Genomic DNA, 23,355 nt, shown 5'->3' on the forward strand with positions numbered 1-23,355 from the left:
GCAAATACTGACTTTGGCAGTCCTCTCACAAGATCTTTCTTGACTAGTTCATTTATATTGTTGAAATTTAAATGAGAGAGTTTCTTGTGCCAATTCCAGCTTTCTTCAATTGATGTTCTACTCATCAGACAGATTACAGAACCATCAGTACTTGTTGAAAGCTTAGCTTCATAAATGTTACCACGCCTGTATCCTTTTAGAACAACTTTGCCTTTGGATTTACTCACAACTTCACAGTGTTCTTCAAAGAAATCAACTTGATAACCTCTATCACAGATTTGACTTATACTCAGCAGATTGTGTTTAAGTCCTGAGACCAGAGCTACATCTTTAATGATGACATTCCTAAGATTGATATTGCCATATCCCAATGTTTTTCCAATGTTGCCATCTCCATAAGAAACACTTGGGCCAGCTTTCTCCACAAAGTCTGATAGCAGGGCTTTATTTCCAGTCATATGTCCTGAACATCCACTGTCCAGAACTAGAATATTTTTCCTGTTGCCCTACAATCACAAAGACCACTAATGATTAGTTTTAAGGACCCAGACTTGCTTGGATCATTTGGCCTTATCAAGTTTGTTAACGTTTGCAGCGGATTTAGCATCAGAGTTTATGTTAACATTTTTCTTATCAGAACTTACACTATCAGACTTTGACTCAGAATTTATACTAGAAGGAACAATGGAAACTTTCTTCAAAGAAGGTTTTAATTGATAATAATCATAGTACAAACTATGATATTCCTTACAAGTATAAATGGAATGCCATAAACTACCACAATGAAAACAAGGATTTTGTGGTTTATATCTAACAGACTGACTCTTAACTCCTGATTTTGAAGGTAAGGAGTTTATGTTCTCATTCTTCCTACAAAAAGAGGCCAGATGGTTAGAACTTCCACAGTTATGACATGTTTTCCTAGGAGCATCAGGAACAGGTTTATAATCATTGCTTTTATTCACACCTTCCTTTCCATTCCTATTTTTCCTAGGTGATTTTACCTTGTTTGCATTCTTAACATCTTTCAGCTTATGCTTAAGCTGCTTCTTAGTCATTAAGCCTATATTTACTTCAACTGTCTTTTCCTGTTTTAGTTTGTCAGAAGTTAATTCCTCTTTAACTTCTGATTTCTCATTATCAGACTTTACAGTTACAAACTTGACAGGTTTTAATTTTGGCTTTTGCTTAATAACAGGCATAATTTCTACAGTTCCTTTATCATTCTTATCCTCTCAATAACCTAAGCCCTCTTTCCAATTTTCACTACTTAGCAAATTTTGAGTTGTTTTGCCAGAGTTAGTCCAAGTCCTGATAATCTCTCTTTCCTTTTCTAACTCAGTTTTTAGAGATTCATTCAATTTTAGCACTTCATCCCTAACATAAAAAGCATCATCTCTATCCTTCTGAGTTTGATGGAACATAACTAACTCTTTTTCTAAGAAATCATTTCTTTTCTTAAAAGCAAGATTTTCAGAAATTAATCTTTCACATGTTAAAGTTTGATCTCTATAACTAACAAACATGGTTTTAAGATATCTTCTCAACTCATTAATATCATCAATATGAAAAGCATAAGTAGTCTGAGGTACCTTTATTTCAGCAGCTTCAGAACTGCTCTCAGCACTTTCTTTATCAACATTTGCCATCAACGCATAGTTCTCCTCACTTTCAGAGTCTGAGGTGTATGTCCAGCTTTTCTGCTTTGTGACAAGAGCCTTTCCTTTGTCACCCTTTACTTTCTTGCAATCAGGAGATATGTGGCCTTTCTCACCACAGTTATAGCATTTGACATTGGTATAATCTCCTCTATCAGACTTTCCTCCTCTGCCTTCAAATCTTCTGAAATTCTTCTTATCAGAACTTGTGCATTTCCTGGAAAATTTCTTTCCCTTCCTGAACTTCCTGTATGCAATCTTTGTGATCCCTTTCACCATAAGAGCACACAGCTTCATCATCTCCTCATCAGCATCAGTCTCAGGAAAGCTTTCAGAATCTGAGTCATCATCACTTTCAGAACTTGATGACTCAGTATCAGACTTTGTGAAAAGAGCTTTACCCTTGTCTTTTCTTGAGGTAGCTGCCTTGGGGGATTCTTCTTCACCCTTAAGAGCAACTGTCCTTGACTTTCCTCCTTTCCTCTTGCTTCTTTGTTCCATCTCAAGTTCATGAGTCTTGAGCATTCCATAAATTTCATCAAGAGTTGTTTCATCAAGACTGTAGTTGTCTCTTATTGTTGTTGCCTTCAAATCCCAACATTCAGGAAGAGCTAACAGGAATTTAAGGTTTAAATCTTTAAGATCATACTCCTTATTAACCAGTGACAGATCATTCAAGAGTTTGACAAATCTATCATATAAATCAGTCAATGACTCATTAGCCTTTGAGTCAAAGTGTTCATACTCTTGAGTGAGTATTGTCTTCCTGTTCTTCTTAATTGTATCAGTTCCCTGACACCTTGTTTCCAGAGCATCCCATATCTCCTTAGCAGTCTTGCAGTTAATTACCCTGTTTGACATTACATTATCGATGGCACTATGCAGTAAGTGTCGTACCTTAGCATCCTTAGCAATTGATGTGATATCTTCAGCAGTATAATCACTTTTCTCCTTTGGTACGGTCTTTGCTGCTTCACCTGCAACTGCAACAGCGAGCTTGGTTGGTTTGTGAGGCCCTTCCTTGATTCTATCAAGATATTCTGGATCTGTAGCTTCCAGAAACATGGTCATCCTCACCTTCCATATGGCATATTCAGATGGTCTCAGTATGGGAACTCTGATGGTTTCATACCGACTTTGAATTTGTGTCTTTGGAGGTTCTTCAGTTTTGGTAGGCTTAGTTGGAGTTTCTGTGTCAGACATGATTGTGTTTGGATCTTTAACTGTATGTGTGTTAACAGGTAGGCTCTGATACCACTTGTTAGGTCACACACACTGTAGAGGGGATGAATACAGTGTAAAGTACAATCAAATCGAACTTTAATATCTAAAGTAACAGAAAACAAACTTTATTGAAATAATAAACTCTGTTACAGTATAGAACTGTTACCTCTCAGTGATGAACAAATATCACGAGAGCTGTTAGGGTTACTACGAATAATCTTCTCGAATATGATAACACTTATAGTGTAAACCCTATGTCTGTGTTTATATACTACACAGTTACAAGATAATCGCTAATTGATATGGAATATAATTCTGCTTCCTAAAATATATCAATCAGATATCTTTTCTTCCAAGTATTCCATTCTTCACGGAACTCCTTCTTCATGCATATCTCTTCTTATGTTTATCTCGATCTTCTTTCCTTTAATCAGTTACTATCCTTATCTGAACATACTCCAGCACCTAAATTCTTCTTATGTACAAATATCAGAATTTAATCAGTTGTAGATCTTGACTTGGCTTCATCTTCTGATCTCTCTGATGTCAGGAGTTGTTCTGAGATAGTTCTTCAACAAACATCTCTCAGCATATCTAAGTTCATCAATCATCCTCCTTTTAGCATCTTTAAGCTCTGCATTATCTTCACCAATTTGAAAGATTGCAGCCCTGAGATCATCAATCTTTGCTTTTCTTATATCCTGATCCAGTCTGATCAAGTAAGCTTTATCAGACTCAAGATTGAATTCCACAGCCCTGTAACCCAGAAAGGTAGTTATAATTTTAGCAGTGTTGGGCTTCATTTCAACTATATCACCCTTGTGATCTCTGTACTTTGGAACATATGTGCTATCAGACTTAACAGAATAAAGTCTTTTCTGTCTGTGAATCTGATCCTTCAAATAGTTTGCAGTACTTCCTATCAATCTGTCATCCACTTGAAGTAAGAATAGTACATGCTCCAATTCTTCAAAATAATTCAATGGAATGGCATTTTGCCTTATATGATAAACCCTACCATCTGTCATGAAGTACAACAAGATGTGTTCTTTCAAGTAGGTATGGTAAACCATTTGTACAGATTCTAGTTGATTCAATCTCTCAGGAGTTGCTCCAATACCTGGTTCACTTAAGGAAGTTGGATCATTGGTAGTGTTTTGTATTCTTCTTTCATCAGCACTTCCCAATCCAGTTTTATCTCTTGCTTCATTTCCAGTAACTACTCTTGCTTCAAAACCACTTACAGCAGTCTTTAAAGGTTGAGTCTGTTTTGCTTTAGTGAATCCTGGTAGGAGTTTCTTTGGTCTATCTTATGATATCAAGTTAACTTGAGCTATGTCAGAGGTTACTTGCTTCTTTGGAATATCAGAACTTATTGTCTCTTGACTCTGAACAACTTGAGCCATGTCAGAGGTTGTTTTAAGAACTTTTCTTAAAGTCAGAGCAAAATCATCTTTTTCATCAGTGATTTCTTCATTCTCAAGAGGCACATAAACCTTGATAGGTTTACCAACCTTTTCTTTACCCTTGGATCTTGGATCTATCTGCGGTTGTGATTTAGCCAATGTTGCTTCAGTATTTGTCCTTTCTTTTATCACAATGCCTTTCCATATGTGAGAAATAGATGGAACTTTGCCCGCTTGGTCCATAATTCGTTGATTTCTGTTTGAAAAACTCTTACAAAGAACGACTGTACAATGAAACAACTAGAAGGATTCACAATTTATCAAAATTTAGAGTTGGAAAGAAAGAAGAAACATGGATTTGAATATGAATGAGACAACCACATTGGTACTTAAGATGGCCAGTCTTTCATACCATTTGGCATACAGTACATGATTAGGTGGCGTCCCCCCCGACTGTGCGTCATTCCGACAAAGTGTCTCACCATAACACTGTTTGTCCCAATCAAAAAGCAAAACTTGAGGAAACAATTAAATTTGAAAGGAATGCAATATCCTCCTTTTCAATATCATAGCAAAGAGTTTATTTAAGAAAAGAAGTTCATACATTTTTAGAAATTGAATAGGAATATATGTTGTAATGTTGAGGACAAGGATGATACCATTGGTCACATCTACATTTCACTTATATTCATCTTTCGAGTTTGATCGATCATATCCCAACTGTGTCATATAACAACTTTAAAAGTATACTAAAATGCCTTCGCAACTAAGCATTATGGTAGATTCTTACTTGTTAAGTCTTGCGTTTGTAACGTCGCACCTACACGTATAATACTTTAACAATTCGATCATAATGGCGTTCTTTTAACCCGATAACAGTTATCCTCTGAAACACTTAAATCTCCTCTCTAAACTTCATCTCACCTTTATTTATATCTCAAGCACTCATCATTTACTGTAGCTCTCGAATCCATCCTCGTAGGTACAATCGCTTCATAGGACAAGTTCTAAACTGGGGGTATAGAACAGGATGTAGGGTAAACTAAAGAGATACGCTCACAGCCGAATGTCCAGTGAAAGAAGAATAAACAGATGGAGGTTCTTGAATAGGTAATCTCATATCAAAAGGTGGAAAAGTAGTGTAGAATAGCTTAAAGAAATGCAACCGTTATAACAGAAGGTAGTGCCATTAATACTGGTGGAGGAACAAGGTGCAATTCCAATCTGAGAGAAGATGAGGATCCTCGAACGGAAAGCTCCAAATGATAAATAACACCGGAAAATCAAGATATGCCATTGTCATTGTCTGGAATTCATGTCGCAAGCTGAGGATCCCGAATCGCCACACGAACCGTGCTGAAGACTTACTATATAGTCGCACTCATCCTCACAACATCTTAACTTTCTGTTTCCTATTCCTAATCCTAACCCTCTACCCATTCCCGACAATCTAGGCTTGTTTCAGTGACTTATAACCTGTAGCTCTGATACCAACCTGTGGCGCCCTCCAAACCCGGGTCAGAAGTTTGGGGTGCACAACACATACTCAATATATAAACCTGTACATAAAATATTATTTTTAATGACCCTGCTTTACATAACCATGGATCGCAATAGGTTAAAGTATGAAAACAAGTCACAACCTTAACTTTTATTACAACGTACCATGTAACACCCCCAAATCCGGGGTCGGGGATCCGGGTTGTCACGAGTTCCATTTCCCTTAATAACATCCAATCTTAATAATTACTCAACTACTCTGTACTGTGACCCCACAATAAACACACACACCACATGTTATAGTCTCAGAGATGAACATCCAAAAAAAATAACCACAAGTAATTATATTCCACAATTATCTGCCAATACACCTTAAAAGGTTTTCTGAATAAATTTACATTTCTTTGCCATTATTACAATTCATAAATATACATAAATCTGGTACATCAGAAGTTGAAAGCCTAGCCTATTGGTAGTTCCTACCTCAGTTATGGCGGCGTCAGTGCTTCTAGAAAACTGCAGAGCGTCTCTTAACCTCTTGCGAATCGGGAGCTTGGTCCGGTTCATCTTATCTATCTGATGTTGTGTGATGAAAGAAGAAAGCAAGGGTGAGCGGCAAGCCCACCAAAATAATATGTATAATGATTAATAGTATATGAGCCTTCTCATAGTACTCATGAAAATCTTGGTCAAAAGAAATGAACCAAGTTGATATCTTAATGCGATGAAGTCGCAAAATATTCAGTATATATATATACATATATACTTTTCAAAATATTGGAAGTCCTCTTCCATGCATAATATACACAAAGTCCCAGTGTATAACTGTATAAAAAAATATCGTTGCAAGGTGATCTCATATATCTAACCTTGTCTCAACGTTTTTGTGAAAATCTTTGTCATGCATAAGATAATCATTAACCAGATATAAGTTGAAAAGATGAAGTTACAAGATACTCCAATATACTTATATCTTTTCCGAATACTACTTAAACTACCACCATTCAAGTTATAATTAGTTTCAAAAGTTCGTCACATAGATGAGACTACAAGACAAGATTTGAATAGATTCAATCTTTGAATATCATAATAAATAATGAAGTTACGAGATACTTCATTAAGTCCCGATATATATACACCTATATATATATATTTCATACACTCCTTGAAAGCCTCTGTTATGAAAATTATAAACAGAGTTGCAATATCCAATGAATTTGGAAAGGAGAAAACCTTGGCATAAACCTGATATCTTGCTGATCAGGCAAAGATACCAATAAGTAACCTTTTCTACTAGTAGATGGACGAATTCCCCACTGGTCATCACCCTGGCCGCATTAGGATCTATGCTGGACTGCCACTCAGCCACTTATGCATTTGATGGACTCCCACTGAGCCACTTACACTATCATGGACGCCCACTGAGCCCATATTGCTTATGCCGACTCAATAGATGGACTTACTTCCCGAACGTTGGGTAAGTAATCAATTCATTTACCAAAACAGCAACCTCGCTGCGAATATAAAATACACCACTGAGCCGGATTCCCCAGGTTTTGAGCGAATATTTAAATCCCCTTTGAAAGGAAGATCTTAAATATAAAAATGAGTTTTGGGATCCGCTCTAACTTTTAAAAATCATTTTGAAGACTCGAAAACATTTTTAAGAATGTTTGGAGTAATACTGATTTATTAAAATAAATCAATCCCGATATGAAAGAAATATCTGAATATTATTATTTAAATAATATTCCCATAAGAATAATTGAGGTAGAAGTTGGAAAACTTATACTTGAATGAATAGCAAATAATCAAAGATATATTTATACGAAAGTAATATCTTTATTTGAATAATCAAAAATAAGTTTGATTATCGACACCTTATTCTTTAATACAATAAAGAATATTATTAAGTAATAAGCGGAGTCATAATACCTCGAATGAATACTATAAATAATATTCATAAAATAAAGGAGTCATACATCCTCAAATGAATATCCAAGTAATATTCAATAATAATATAAACTGAGTCATAAGCCCTCGAATGAATATTCAAATAATATTCAAATAATAAAATAAACTGAGTCATAAGCCCTCGAATGAATATTCAAATAATATTCAAATAATAAAATAAACTGAGTCATAAGCCCTCGAATGAATATTCAAATAATATTCAAATAATAAAATAAACTGAGTCATAAGCCCTCGAATGAATACTCAAATTAATATTCAATTAAGTAAAATAAAGGTATTGAATAAACCTTATTCGATCCATAGTTTTAAAAACTATATCCATATATATATAAATATATATATATATATATAATATACTCGGGAACATCGACTCCCGGTTTAGAAATATGTTCACCTTTTATCCCCTATACTAAGGGTATACGCAACTACTTGCTTATTTCTAGCATAGGTATTATACAACTATAAGCATTGAAATCAACAGATAGATAACCAGATTACGAAACAGACATGCATATATACCATATCAGCATGCTCCAATATATCGCAAAATTTGCTAATAACAATTATGCACTATCACAAGATAATGCATATACATATATTTACATCACAACAACAGTATATCGGGTAGAAAACTTGCCTGAGCGACTGGGGTTACGAATGGCTCGGGACGAGTCTGGTAACCTATAAACAACAAGTAAGTTGGAATTAAACCAAAGTCACTTGTAAATCTATACTTTAACTAACTTAGACTCTAACGCTTGTTTTGCGCTCACTGATTCGCTTAAGTCACTCGGGTACCCTCGGCTCCACCATTTTTAATAATTTAATCTTTATGAGTTTTAAAGCGATTCCTTCGCGAGTGTCTTACCAACTGCCTAACACACTTACCATAAATGTTTCATACATTAATTAACCCTTTTTGGTCTTTAACCTATGTTTCAAAGTAAGGCGAGGGGAAAAGTTTCGTTCACGAAACGCCGTTACTTGAAACGGTCGTTTCTCCTAAACCGTGCATCGGAATCGAACGAACTACATATCAAAACGAAGCTCGTAACATGAGCTACCTAAACATGGCAGTGGTCACAATCTAGCAGGGGGTCCTCGTGTCCTAATGTTATGCACAAAATAGTCTAAAGAAAATCGGACGTTACGACGACTATGTTTACGCGATTACCAATATTTATACCACTCCAATTCTTTACCAATTCACTACAAACCACCCAACCATCATCAATACCTCAAACACAACTTATATCAAGGCAAAGTCAGTCCATAATCTCAAGGTTTTCCAACTTATTCAACCACAAACATGATCTACTAACCATAACTTAAGATTCATTAACCATTAACCAAGATTCATATCCAAAGTCACCACAAATCCAACCAAACTATCTAACATACATGGATCTTGCTATACATACATGGATATTTCTATATATACATTAATCCATCCATAAACTCATCAAAACTCAAAGTTCAAACTATAAGTTAAAGGTGAAAGTTGTTTATACCTCCTTGAAGCTTCCTAACACAACCCAAGAGCTTTGAATGCCTAAAAGAACCTTGATCCTTGCTTGTATAACCTTAATCTTTCATAAAAATTCAAGAAAACTAAAGTTACTTCTTGAAGGTTACTATTCACCATCTTCTTCCTTGATTTATTGGAAGAGATTGTGAAGGAATTAGGAGCTTAAACTTATAGCATATCCATATCTATGTACAAGGAAGCTTAGATAATTACCTTGTGATTTAACAATGCTTGGAACTTGATTTTTGAAATTCTTGCCCTTGAAAAAGATGAAAAGCCGAGAGCAAGATGATGAGAATGAAATGATTTTGTGTTTTTTGATTTGTTTGGCTTAGCTTGGTTGTTTTTTGTTGTTTGCTTTAGTGAATTACCTAGTTGCCCTTGGTTTTGTGTGGTTAAAAAGTCACCACATCTCCTTCCTTTCTTGTCATGCCTATGTCATCCTCATGATGTAATCCTCCCCTCCTTGTCCTCTTTCTATTGGTTGGATGACATCATTCCCACTAATCCCTTTGATTAACTTCCTAATCGTTTGCCTAATGACCGCTGATCTGTTATACGGTTCGCTTAACTTTCGTTTTCGTTTATCGTTTGAGGGATCATACCCGGGATCTTATTACTTAGGTTCCCTTAACCTTTCTCAATATATTATATTCCTTTTATGATCCTCTCCTATAATCCTTTAATTTAAATCCTTTTTATCCTGTTACCTTTTTCTCAAATCTTTCTGTATCTAGTGTATTTCCGGGAAAAATCAAAGTGTTCGAATTTGGATTCTGACGATCTTTACATACACTTATATCCCATATAAAGTACTAATAAAATCTCAGAATATCCATATCAGAACCCCTACATAGTGTGGCATGAAAAATTTTCTCATTCAGCACTCGTTCCTTTTCACTCTATAACCTTCCTGGTTGGTCCATATAGGTTACGTCGGGTTGCATATCTATGCGCTCATATGCCTCTATTTATCTGGCATCTGAATTAAAATTCCTTAACATTGATACGTGAAACACGTTACGACCTGCTACATGTTCGGGGTTAGGGCTAGCTCATATGCTAACTTCCCAAACGTCTTAATATATCCAAGGGTCCAACAATTGGTGGACTTAGCTTTCCTTTCTTTCCGAATCTCAATAACCCCTTCCAAGGGAATACCTATAACAACACTAGGTCCCCTACTTCCCATTCCTTGTCCTTTCGTGCCAAATCAACATACTTCTTATGTCCATCTTGGGCTACTATCAGCCGTCCTCTGATTAGATCTATTATATCCTTGGTCCTTTGGACTACTGCGGGTCCGAGCATCTTGCGCTCTACAACTTCATCCTAACCTAAGGGAGATCGACATTGTCTTCCCTCAAGGATCTCATAAGGCGATATCTCGATAATGACATATGATCTATTGTCGTAAGATAACTCAATCCGCGTTAAGTGATCATTCCAAATTCTTTCAAGTCTATTGCATGGAATTTTATCACAGCTTCTAGCACTATAGCTTTGGCGTCTCAATACCCATTCTTTTCCAGTTCGTAATCGCTACTACCTTCCGTTCCTAATATTATACTGGTTACACCTTTGCTCGTTAGCATTCTATAACCTTTTAATACACGCGTCAACCTTAGTATCACGAATGTGTTTCCATTCCGAATACTACCACAACTTTATTACTTCTTTTTCAGCTGTTTCTATTTTCCAAAGTTTGATTAATCATATAGAAGTAAAGGAATTTGTTGAGAGATCACTATGATCATGAACACTTGTTATATCGCATAGTTAGTACAGAAGGTGGCCAGCCTTTAGTACTTGACAAGCAATTAAACAATAGCTGGTATCCTACTCGGCTTCTATCACACAGATAGATAGTCATTCGGCAATACCTCCCCTTCTGGAAGGGTTGTTCTTCTCAGCTTACATGAAATGAAAAGAAGAGAAAAGAACGAATTGAAGAGAATTGTATATTCATAAAAAAAAAATTATTGCCATAAAATATCTGGCTTGGAATCTACCTCTGAACTATAGAGGTTTGTCATAGAAGAATAAAACATATATGTATTTATATCAACATCAAGTATTATAGCATCGCATTTCACGTGCCTAAATATTTTCGCTATCCCGTCCATCATTCTATGGACCCATGCTCTTCCTCGAGCTTATACACAATTACCTTTGAAACTCCCTCGACATCGAAAATCGAATCTGGGATCTCATTCTAGACATCATCGTTACTTGAATTCTATGCTTGCACCGCAACCTTCCTCGTATAATAATACGACTCTCTATTGATAAGAAAGAATAATAATTCACTATGTAGATACTCTACTTAATTAGTCTATCAATGATAACTTATACACTACCACGACCCGATTAGTGGTACTCAATCTCAACACCCATTCCAATACAACTCTCATGGTTGTAATCAGCTCACTACTCGCAGAATCATTGCTGCCTTACTATGGTCCACCACTGACCCACTGTAGTCATTCATTTTCCATGAAATCTTAATAACTAACCATACGGAGTCCATACATCTCGTATCTAATTCTCCTAAGGAGTTAACATAACCACCAATCACAATTCATGAAGAACACTCCAAACTCTGACGTACCTTCATGACATGAAGCAGATAAAATTGCAGAAGAGTTTCAATCAAAGCAACGATAGCAGGTTAATACCATTCTTAATCATATGCCTTCAATAGAAGACTTAACTCAAAGGTTCGTTTAGTCCTTTTTGAAACATGGTCCTGGCTTATCTCAAGATAGGACCTTCTAAGATAGATAGCCCGTTCATGGCGATTACACGAATTATACCTTTACCAACTACTATTACGGTTGGGTATTGCACAGTCATCAGAAGGAATGTCAATCTTCCAAACCATAATACAACCTTCACAGTTTTAACCATCATCACTGTATTCTTTTGGCACACGCGCCTATAATTATCCACTTACCTTTAAAGTGTCGGCCACCTCTTTGGCCTTTCCTGATAGTAAAATTTCCTTACAGTCAATGTCATTTTAACCACCTCCAAATAAATTTTCTACCTTATTTCAATCACAGCTTATGTGAAAATGCTTTTCTTTAATATCTGATGAGTAAATAAATAAAAAAAAATCACCATTTTTCCATAAGTTATTGCCTCAATCTTTAGAGGTTAATCACTGTCACGACTGACTATCAATCATACTTAGAACATCTTTTATCTTAGGTCCTAATTGCCCTGAACAATTTCGACCATTACTGGTTCGATCCATACTTTCTCGTGGTTTAACACGTGCCCCACTTGGCATCATTATAATTACGTCATATTTCCTTTATCATAATTTCTATTCTTGAGAATTTTTGAATATTACCTTTCTCCTTGTAAAACCCCTAAGGTTTTCCTTGAATCGTTCCTCCTGTATTCCCTAGATACAGGGCATATCAAGATACCATTTACTATTACTAGAACCATTGTCTATATACTTCTGAAAAAGTTCTCCACTGATCCTTAAAGGTTGTTGTTACCTTAACCCTTTCCCAATCATACTGTCAAAACTCATATTGTCCCTATTAAGGGTGACATGCCAACCTTTATGCAGTCCCCTAGGATTCATTTTAAGTTACCAATGTTCTATCCTTAATTCCACCTTTAAAAGGTACCTGCATCCTTCCACGGATATATCAAGTCAAATATCCTTGATAGATTATCTTATTCATCATTCCCACCTCGATAGTCTATACCTAATTTCATAATGGCATCCTTATTCAAATTGAGGTCAATCCATATGGCCTCCAAAAGATAACAATGGTCATTCGCTTTTCTTTCCTGATTTGGTAATGATAACATGGATGTTCTGGAAGATATTGGTCATGTTCAACGTGAACTTCTTCTTAATAAATCCTTATTTACTTTTGTTGTTTATCTCAACAGTCATCTCAATGTTGGGATATCTTTCATACCTGGCGTCTCCCTTTCTGGGTATCATGCCACCGGTCTTACACTTCACATTCTTGAAGGTCACTTCCTTCATCCAATTTTTTCCTAATTTCTTACTTCCTTGTCTCCTCAGTCTATCCGCGTCTCATTATTTATCCTTCGAACTATCTCAAGGTTTCCTTGAATCCTCCCAACTTACAGGGGATAAAATATATGTATCTCTTATGCCTTCAACCATCAATTTTAACTCATGGTGAATCACCCTCATCCTGACAAATGCATACTTTTCTATTTCTATTACTACGAGTCTTTAGGGTTTCCTTATACCCAACTCCCTTATCATACCTCAAACTCTATTGCCTTTATATTCCTTTCAATTTAGTTTCTTTTTATTTTCCTTTCTCTTATCATTATTTCACAAACCAATCACAACATAAGCATTGATTTGAAACATCCCGTCATTCTGGATTCGTGTCCTCAGAACGAATCTTGACAACTTTTACAACTTAGAATCATAATTCATCATACTCGTCCGCCTTTGTTCTGGCTCTAAAGCTTTTACACTATCTTCATAACCTTGGGAAGTACTTTCCTGTAAACAATTGACTGAACTTAAATCAGTTTATTATAATCTCTTGCTCCGTGCCTTCCTTGGCCTTTCACCAGCAGGTGGTCTCTCTCTTAGGAGGGTGAGTGATAAAAACAGTCTTTTGTGATTCGTCAATCATTTAGAATCTCAAATGATTCCTATATTTCCTTTAGCCAGGCTCTTGCCTCGACTGGGTCAGCCTGTTCCTTGGAACTCTGAGAGCTTAGCGATTTAAAGGTCCTGAAAGAATTTCTCACCTAACTGTCTCCTCAGGGTGGTGGTTGGGGATAATAGTCTAAGTTCTCTTTAGACAGGTCCATGAATTGCCGTTTAGGGGTACCATCTCGGGTCTCCTTTCCTTACTCGACTTTTTGTTTCCTTAGTATGAAATGTTTCATCCTACTCCCCATAATTGGGGTCATCTTTTAATTTAAAATCCTCATTTTCCACTCCATTATGTCATGGGTTCCTTCTATCTTGATGGCGACCTCCCTGACTATCACGTTCAGGGTTTGCTCTAAATCTTATTCCTCAAACTAGCTTTCATCTAAGATCTCATCTTTAAGCTCTTGAACATTTGGAACCCAAATTCTGTAGGAATACCTCATTATTCCCTTATCATCTCTCTCGGTATTAATCTCATATCTATTTGTTGGCTCTCTGCCTTCATTCATCACTTTTACTGGCACAATATGTTCTTTTCCAATAATTCGGGTTGTATTGCTATCTCAAACAGCTTTTCGGTACCAGCTCCGGTTACCTTCACTACTATTTCCATTTTCTCAAAATCTCTTATAAACTCTCCAAAAGACATTATCATCTTGAGTCTCTCCTTTTTACTAAGGGCATCAGCCACCATATTGGCTTTCCCCGAAGGATAAAGAATCTCCCAATCATAATTCTTGATTAGCTCTAACCGCCTCCTCTGGCGTATGTTGAGCTCTTTCTACGTAAGAATGTACTAGAGCTCCTATGGTTTGTGAATCTCACACTTCTCTCCATACAAGTAGTGCCTCAAATCTTTAGGGCAAAACTATTGCCACGAGCCCAAGCTCAAGGGTGGGGATATCGAATTTTAAATTCCCTTAATTGTCTTGACGCAGACGCGATTATCCTGCTGTGCTATATAAGAAGCACCCTAATTCCTTATGCGAAGCGTCACTTACAAATCACAAAATCTCCTTTTTCCCTCCGGCAACGCCAACATAGGGGCCGTCACCAACCTTTGCTTCAGTTCTTAAAAGTTGTTCTCGCATTTCTCTGCCTATTCGAACTTCTCAGTCTTATGAGTAAGCCGCGTTAAAGGGGCTACTGTCTTTACAAACTTGAACGAACCTCTGGTAGTGACCGACCAATCCTACCTCTGGTAGTCGACCTAACCATGGTCATCAATTCATCAGTGGTCCTTTATTCATTCTTGTCAGGATCCTCTATGGGATCCTTCTCAGCAACTATCCCTTCTAGGACAACATCCTCAACCGCTACATCCTCAATATCAACATCATCCGGTCCTGCATTAGGACACTCTATCGGATCCACAATCCGATCTCCAATTAGTAATAAAACATCATCGCGCTGTTGCTCCTCAACCTCAGGGTTCGGAGTCCCGCTACTCTATACGATAACGAACTACGCTTCTATCGCTACATTTATAAGGGTTCCCATAAGGGTTTTAACTGTCAGTACTACGTTAGGTAGCCCGACTATGAACTTGGCAAGAGTTCTTATTATCTTAGTGAACTTATTATCTTAACGTCCCATCATCTCTGAGGTTTATAACGCTTAGCTCTGATACCATTTTTGTAACACCCCCAAATCCGGGGTCGGGGATCCGGGTTGTCACGAGTTCCATTTCCCTTAATAACATCCAATCTTAATAATTACTCAACTACTCTGTACTGTGACCCCACAATAAACACACACACCACACGTTATAGTCTCAGAGATGAACATCCAAAAAAAATAACCACAAGTAATTATATTCCACAATTATCTGCCAATACACCTTAAAAGGTTTTCTGAATAAATTTACATTTCTTTGCCATTATTACAATTCATAAATATACATAAATCTGGTACATCAGAAGTTGAAAGCCTAGCCTATTGGTAGTTCCTACCTCAGTTATGGCGGCGTCAGTGCTTCTAGAAAACTGCAGAGCGTCTCTTAACCTCTTGCGAATCGGGAGCTTGGTCCGGTTCATCTTATCTATCTGATGTTGTGTGATGAAAGAAGAAAGCAAGGGTGAGCGGCAAGCCCACCAAAATAATATGTATAATGATTAATAGTATATGAGCCTTCTCATAGTACTCATGAAAATCTTGGTCAAAAGAAATGAACCAAGTTGATATCTTAATGCGATGAAGTCGCAAAATATTCAGTATATATATACATATATACTTTTCAAAATATTGGAAGTCCTCTTCCATGCATAATATACACAAAGTCCCAGTGTATAACTGTATAAAAAAATATCGTTGCAAGGTGATCTCATATATCTAACCTTGTCTCAACGTTTTTGTGAAAATCTTTGTCATGCATAAGATAATCATTAACCAGATATAAGTTGAAAAGATGAAGTTACAAGATACTCCAATATACTTATATCTTTTCCGAATACTACTTGAACTACCACCATTCAAGTTATAATTAGTTTCAAAAGTTCGTCACATAGATGAGACTACAAGACAAGATTTGAATAGATTCAATCTTTGAATATCATAATAAATAATGAAGTTACGAGATACTTCATTAAGTCCCGATATATATATACACCTATATATATATATTTCATACACTCCTTGAAAGCCTCTGTTATGAAAATTATAAACAGAGTTGCAATATCCAATGAATTTGGAAAGGAGAAAACCTTGGCATAAACCTGATATCTTGCTGATCAGGCAAAGATACCAATAAGTAACCTTTTCTACTAGTAGATGGACGAATTCCCCACTGGTCATCACCCTGGCCGCATTAGGACCTATGCTGGACTGTCACTCAGCCACTTATGCATTTGATGGACTCCCACTGAGCCACTTACACTATCATGGACGCCCACTGAGCCCATGTTGCTTATGCCGACTCAATAGATGGACTTACTTCCCGAACGTTGGGTAAGTAATCAATTCATTTACCAAAACAGCAACCTCGCTGCGAATATAAAATACACCACTGATCCGGATTCCCCAGGTTTTGAGCGAATATTTAAATCCCCTTTGAAAGGAAGATCTTAAATATAAAAATGAGTTTTGGGATCCGCTCTAACTTTTAAAAATCATTTTGAAGACTCGAAAACATTTTTAAGAATGTTTGGAGTAATACTGATTTATTAAAATAAATCAGTCCCGATATGAAAGAAATATCTGAATATTATTATTTAAATAATATTCCCATAAGAATAATTGAGGTAGAAGTTGGAAAACTTATACTTGAATGAATAGCAAATAATCAAAGATATACTTATACGAAAGTAATATCTTTATTTGAATAATCAAAAATAAGTTTGATTATCGACACCTTATTCTTTAATACAATAAAGAATATTATTAAGTAATAAGCGGAGTCATAATACCTCGAATGAATACTATAAATAATATTCATAAAATAAAGGAGTCATACATCCTCAAATGAATATCCAAGTAATATTCAATAATAATATAAACTGAGTCATAAGCCCTCGAATGAATATTCAAATAATATTCAAATAATAAAATAAACTGAGTCATAAGCCCTCGAATGAATATTCAAATAATATTCAAATAATAAAATAAACTGAGTCATAAGCCCTCGAATGAATATTCAAATAATATTCAAATAATAAAATAAACTGAGTCATAAGCCCTCGAATTAATACTCAAATTAATATTCAATTAAGTAAAATAAAGGTATTGAATAAACCTTATTCGATCCATAGTTTTAAAAACTATATCCATATATATATAAATATATATATATATAATATACTCGGGAACATCGACTCCCGGTTTAGAAATATGTTCACCTTTTATCCCCTATACTAAGGGTATACGCAACTACTTGCTTATTTCTAGCATAGGTATTATACAACTATAAGCATTGAAATCAACAGATAGATAACCAGATTACGAAACAGACATGCATATATACCATATCAGCATGCTCCAATATATCGCAAAATTTGCTAATAACAATTATGCACTATCACAAGATAATGCATATACATATATTTACATCACAACAACAGTATATCGGGTAGAAAACTTGCCTGAGCGACTGGGGTTACGAATGGCTCGGGACGAGTCTGGTAACCTATAAACAACAAGTAAGTTGGAATTAAACCAAAGTCACTTGTAAATCTATACTTTAACTAACTTAGACTCTAACGCTTGTTTTGCGCTCACTGATTCGCTTAAGTCACTCGGGTACCCTCGGCTCCACCATTTTTAATAATTTAATCTTTATGAGTTTTAAAGCGATTCCTTCGTGAGTGTCTTACCAACTGCCTAACACACTTACCATAAATGTTTCATACATTAATTAACCCTTTTTGGTCTTTAACCTATGTTTCAAAGTAAGGCGAGGGGAAAAGTTTCGTTCGCGAAACGCCGTTACTTGAAACGGTCGTTTCTCCTAAACCGTGCATCGGAATCGAACGAACTACATATCAAAACGAAGCTCGTAACATGAGCTACCTAAACATGGCAGTGGTCACAATCTAGCAGGGGGTCCTCGTGTCCTAATGTTATGCACAAAATAGTCTAAAGAAAATCGGACGTTACGACGGCTATGTTTACGCGATTACCAATATTTATACCACTCCAATTCTTTACCAATTCACTACAAACCACCCAACCATCATCAATACCTCAAACACAACTTATATCAAGGCAAAGTCAGTCCATAATCTCAAGGTTTTCCAACTTATTCAACCACAAACATGATCTACTAACCATAACTTAAGATTCATTAACCATTAACCAAGATTCATATCCAAAGTCACCACAAATCCAACCAAACTATCTAACATACATGGATCTTGCTATACATACATGGATATTTCTATATATACATTAATCCATCCATAAACTCATCAAAACTCAAAGTTCAAACTATAAGTTAAAGGTGAAAGTTGTTTATACCTCCTTGAAGCTTCCTAACACAACCCAAGAGCTTTGAATGCCTAAAAGAACCTTGATCCTTGCTTGTATAACCTTAATCTTTCATAAAAATTCAAGAAAACTAAAGTTACTTCTTGAAGGTTACTATTCACCATCTTCTTCCTTGATTTATTGGAAGAGATTGTGAAGGAATTAGGAGCTTAAACTTATAGCATATCCATATCTATGTACAAGGAAGCTTAGATAATTACCTTGTGATTTAACAATGCTTGGAACTTGATTTTTGAAATTCTTGCCCTTGAAAAAGATGAAAAGCCGAGAGCAAGATGATGAGAATGAAATGATTTTGTGTTTTTTGATTTGTTTGGCTTAGCTTGGTTGTTTTTTGTTGTTTGCTTTAGTGAATTACCTAGTTGCCCTTGGTTTTGTGTGGTTAAAAAGTCACCACATCTCCTTCCTTTCTTGTCATGCCTATGTCATCCTCATGATGTAATCCTCCCCTCCTTGTCCTCTTTCTATTGGTTGGATGACATCATTCCCACTAATCCCTTTGATTAACTTCCTAATCGTTTGCCTAATGACCGCTGATCTGTTATACGGTTCGCTTAACTTTCGTTTTCGTTTATCGTTTGAGGGATCATACCCGGGATCTTATTACTTAGGTTCCCTTAACCTTTCTCAATATATTATATTCCTTTTATGATCCTCTCCTATAATCCTTTAATTTAAATCCTTTTTATCCTGTTACCTTTTTCTCAAATCTTTCTGTATCTAGTGTATTTCCGGGAAAAATCAAAGTGTTCGAATTTGGATTCTGACGATCTTTACATACACTTATATCCCATATAAAGTACTAATAAAATCTCAGAATATCCATATCAGAACCCCTACATAGTGTGGCATGAAAAGTTTTCTCATTCAGCAAAAACACTATTCATAAGGGTTTCAAAAATTTCCCAAAAATTGGGGTTATTACATACCAAATGCCAACTAATTTAACTTATAATTGATAATAAAATCATTCTTACAATCTGACTATCTCTATACTGTATGAAGCTTCTGCTAGCTCGATTCAACTCACCGGAACCTTAGCCCCTACTTTGGACTGAGGAAATTCACTATCATCCACATTCTTTTCAACTGTAAAATATATAAAAGAATCGCAAGGGTGAGCTAACTAGCTCAGCAAGTCATAATAGTGATAACTGAGGTTAAACAATGATCAAATGAGATGATTCAAAGGAATCAAGTTTGTTTTTAACTAATCATTAGAATTGGATATTCATTTTAAGTTTTAAAAACCAAGGTTAGGCTGCTGATCAGTCACGCACTAGCCCCGAGCAAGCACACAACACTGCTCTAATTACTGGATCCAAGGCACACATTGGCCTAACTTGACCATTGGTATGGTCTGACCACGAATCTGGTCCACATATATAAAAACTATCCAATCCTAAAGCAGTTCAATATGATGAACGATATAATTCAATAAAACAAGTTCATAATCAACGATGGTTAAACACTTGAATAAAGGCATAAGGAAAACTTATGGATATCTCAAGGGGATTTCAGGGTATGTATAAGAAACGGTTTTCAATTTGTACCAGCATCAGGTATTAGGTCAGAAATGATTTTTCAAGGTATAGTTCTTTGATGTTATAAAGAATGGTTGCAGTATAAAAGTTTCTGTGTTTTCAAACAATTTTGTTTCAGTGTTTGGTGTTCGGTAGTTATACCTTTGGGGAGTAGTATCATATTGGCGTGATTTGGTATCTGAGGATCAACAAAGGATGGTTTACAAAGAATAAGGCTCACGGCTCAAGATCAAAAGAGAATCAGGGTTCAAGGGTAAGTAGTTTAAAACACTTGCATTATAAAGCAGGAGTTATGTTTAATAATAGCAACATGTTATGAAACAGTTCGAAAACATTGGTAATATGTCTTGAAGAAAAGTTCAGAAATACTTGCCTGACAAGGCTTTACAACTATTACTGGTCAATTCTGGGCCAATTCTGCCGTTTAGGCTTTTACGTCCAACCACTATATCACTTCGGATTCGACCTCAACACTTAAGCCCTTTGATTGAGACCTTACTGAGCTTTTCGACTCACCGCCAACTATCTTTCGTCCAATTCCAATTCTCAGGCATTCCGACTAGAACCTATAAGGTCGAAATACTCTATGTTAGATACCCAGTTATGCTTGACATATCCTCGCTAACCACCTACCCATATGATAGCATATTCTGACTCGTAATCATTCATATCATAATAACACAAACAACAATCAGGGTTCACAATCTTGAAAATCGGTTCGGTGTTCGTTTTCGGAAAATACATATACTCTTTATTTTACGAAATCAGGGTTATCGATTTGGAAAAAAAATATTGCATCACATTGTACAACCAAGTTTCGTATAAAACACACACACATATATATAGTCTCTCGACGTCCCGATAATCATCAGATACGTTTTCGTATTTACGTAATTCAGTTTCCCGGAGATCAGGCAGCGTCTCCTTTGTTTATCGGACTACCCGTCGAAACATCAATCGATGTCAATTCAACAACAACAATCCAATTTAAAACACGACAACCAATCACAACTCGTAAATTCCAATCACCGATACAATTTAGTAATCACTACTAACTTAACCATCACGATTCAATATTTACTAATTAACTATTTCGATCCAGAGAAAAAAACATAACACGACTTTTATTCAATAAAAATATTAGGACTCAGAATCGTGTCATCACCATCCACCGTCGACTCACCGAAGTTCACCGTCGACGGCGGTAACATTTATCGGTGCCCGATACGTGTCGGGTTTCCAAATAAATTCCACCGATTAATCAAAATTTTCCGCGCAAAATATTTTATATCATAAAGTTTAATCAGGCACCGGAAAAGTTTATACCAACAACACAACTGAACTCAGGCACCGGAAAACAAGATCAAACGCCGGAAACAATCGAACCCCGAGGTGGGTTTCTCAGAAAATCGAACAGAAACGCGACCATAGGAACAAGAATCAAAGAACTATGTACCAGGACTTAAGACCCATTCAAAGTCGAGTGGTAATTGAATGTAAAAGAAATGAAAATGGCGAGAGTGATGAGAGAGATTAGCCGAGTAAAAAAAATGAGGGGATATAGGGGTATAGTTGTATGTATTGTTTTCTTTTGTTTTGTTTCTTTCTCTTCTTTTTTTTTCTATTCATTCTGCAGCCAACGCGTGGCTCAAACAACACCATGGACTGCCACGTGTCTCATATTTGGGACACGTATTAGTAAAAAGGGACTGTAGCCCGGTTTCTGTTCCTCGTTTCACAATTTACCGAACAAAGTTACACATAAAATAAACTTGTAAAATTACCAAAATAGTTCTAAAATTTTCTAACCCGAAACCAATAAAATAAAATTTTCATAATTTTTAAAGCATTTTTTTTGAAACACAACTCGTACCCGCATTTCACAATTAATGAATCAAGCTGCACTTAAAATAAATTCAGAAAATCATGAAAATAGTTTTAAAATATTAGAAATATCCCGAAGTAAATAAAAACATAAATTTCGTAATTTTAAAATAATTTTTAAAATGTACTTTATACCCGCTTTTAAAAAATAAACGAAACAACGCACGGGTAAAATTAATCCCAAAAATTTCCAAAATAATTTTAAAATTCTCGAAATATTCTAAACTTAAATAAATATAAGTTTCATAATTTTTAAAGATTTTCTGAATTAAATATAGATTTTCCAAATAAATACAATCAGAAAATCATACAGGGTTAAATAATTGATGAAATATTGATTTTTCAATTTTATAAAATCCCAAAAATAAATATTGTCATTATAAAAGCATAAAAACAATTTTAAAGATAGTTCCAGTATTTATGAAAATAAATTTGCAATAATCCACTTTTGAAAGTGAAAACAATTCAATACGATCCCATAATTAATCGCGCAGACAACCCGGTACACTATAAATCACATATAGATAATAATCAAGTAACACATAGCGGTCAAAACCAACACACATATTTTATTTAATAATTTCCATAATAATCACATATTTAAATAACTCAAAAATACACGAGTCGTTATAGTACGCAACACAATTTAACTTATCAAGAATACTTTCAGAGATAAAAGATCTAGTTGCTCCAGAATCCATCAATACTTTTACTTCTACTGAGTTAATAACAAGCATACCTGCTACCACATCCACATCTTGCACCGCATCTTTCATTGTCATATTAAAGGTTCTAGCTCTAGGTTGAGCTGATGGTGCTGGGAGAGACGGCGGTCCAGCAATCCTAAGAACATTAGCCTTTTGAACAGGCTCCTTGCAATTCCTGGCCAGATGGCCCACCTTTCCACACTTGAAACAAGCCAAGTCAGGCTTCTTTGCTCCGTTTGGACATTCTGAAGAATAATGTCCCTTCTGGTTGC

This window comes from Apium graveolens, chromosome 11, assembly GCF_009905375.1.
Source record: "Apium graveolens cultivar Ventura chromosome 11, ASM990537v1, whole genome shotgun sequence".
NCBI classification, from domain to species: Eukaryota; Viridiplantae; Streptophyta; class Magnoliopsida; order Apiales; family Apiaceae; genus Apium; species Apium graveolens.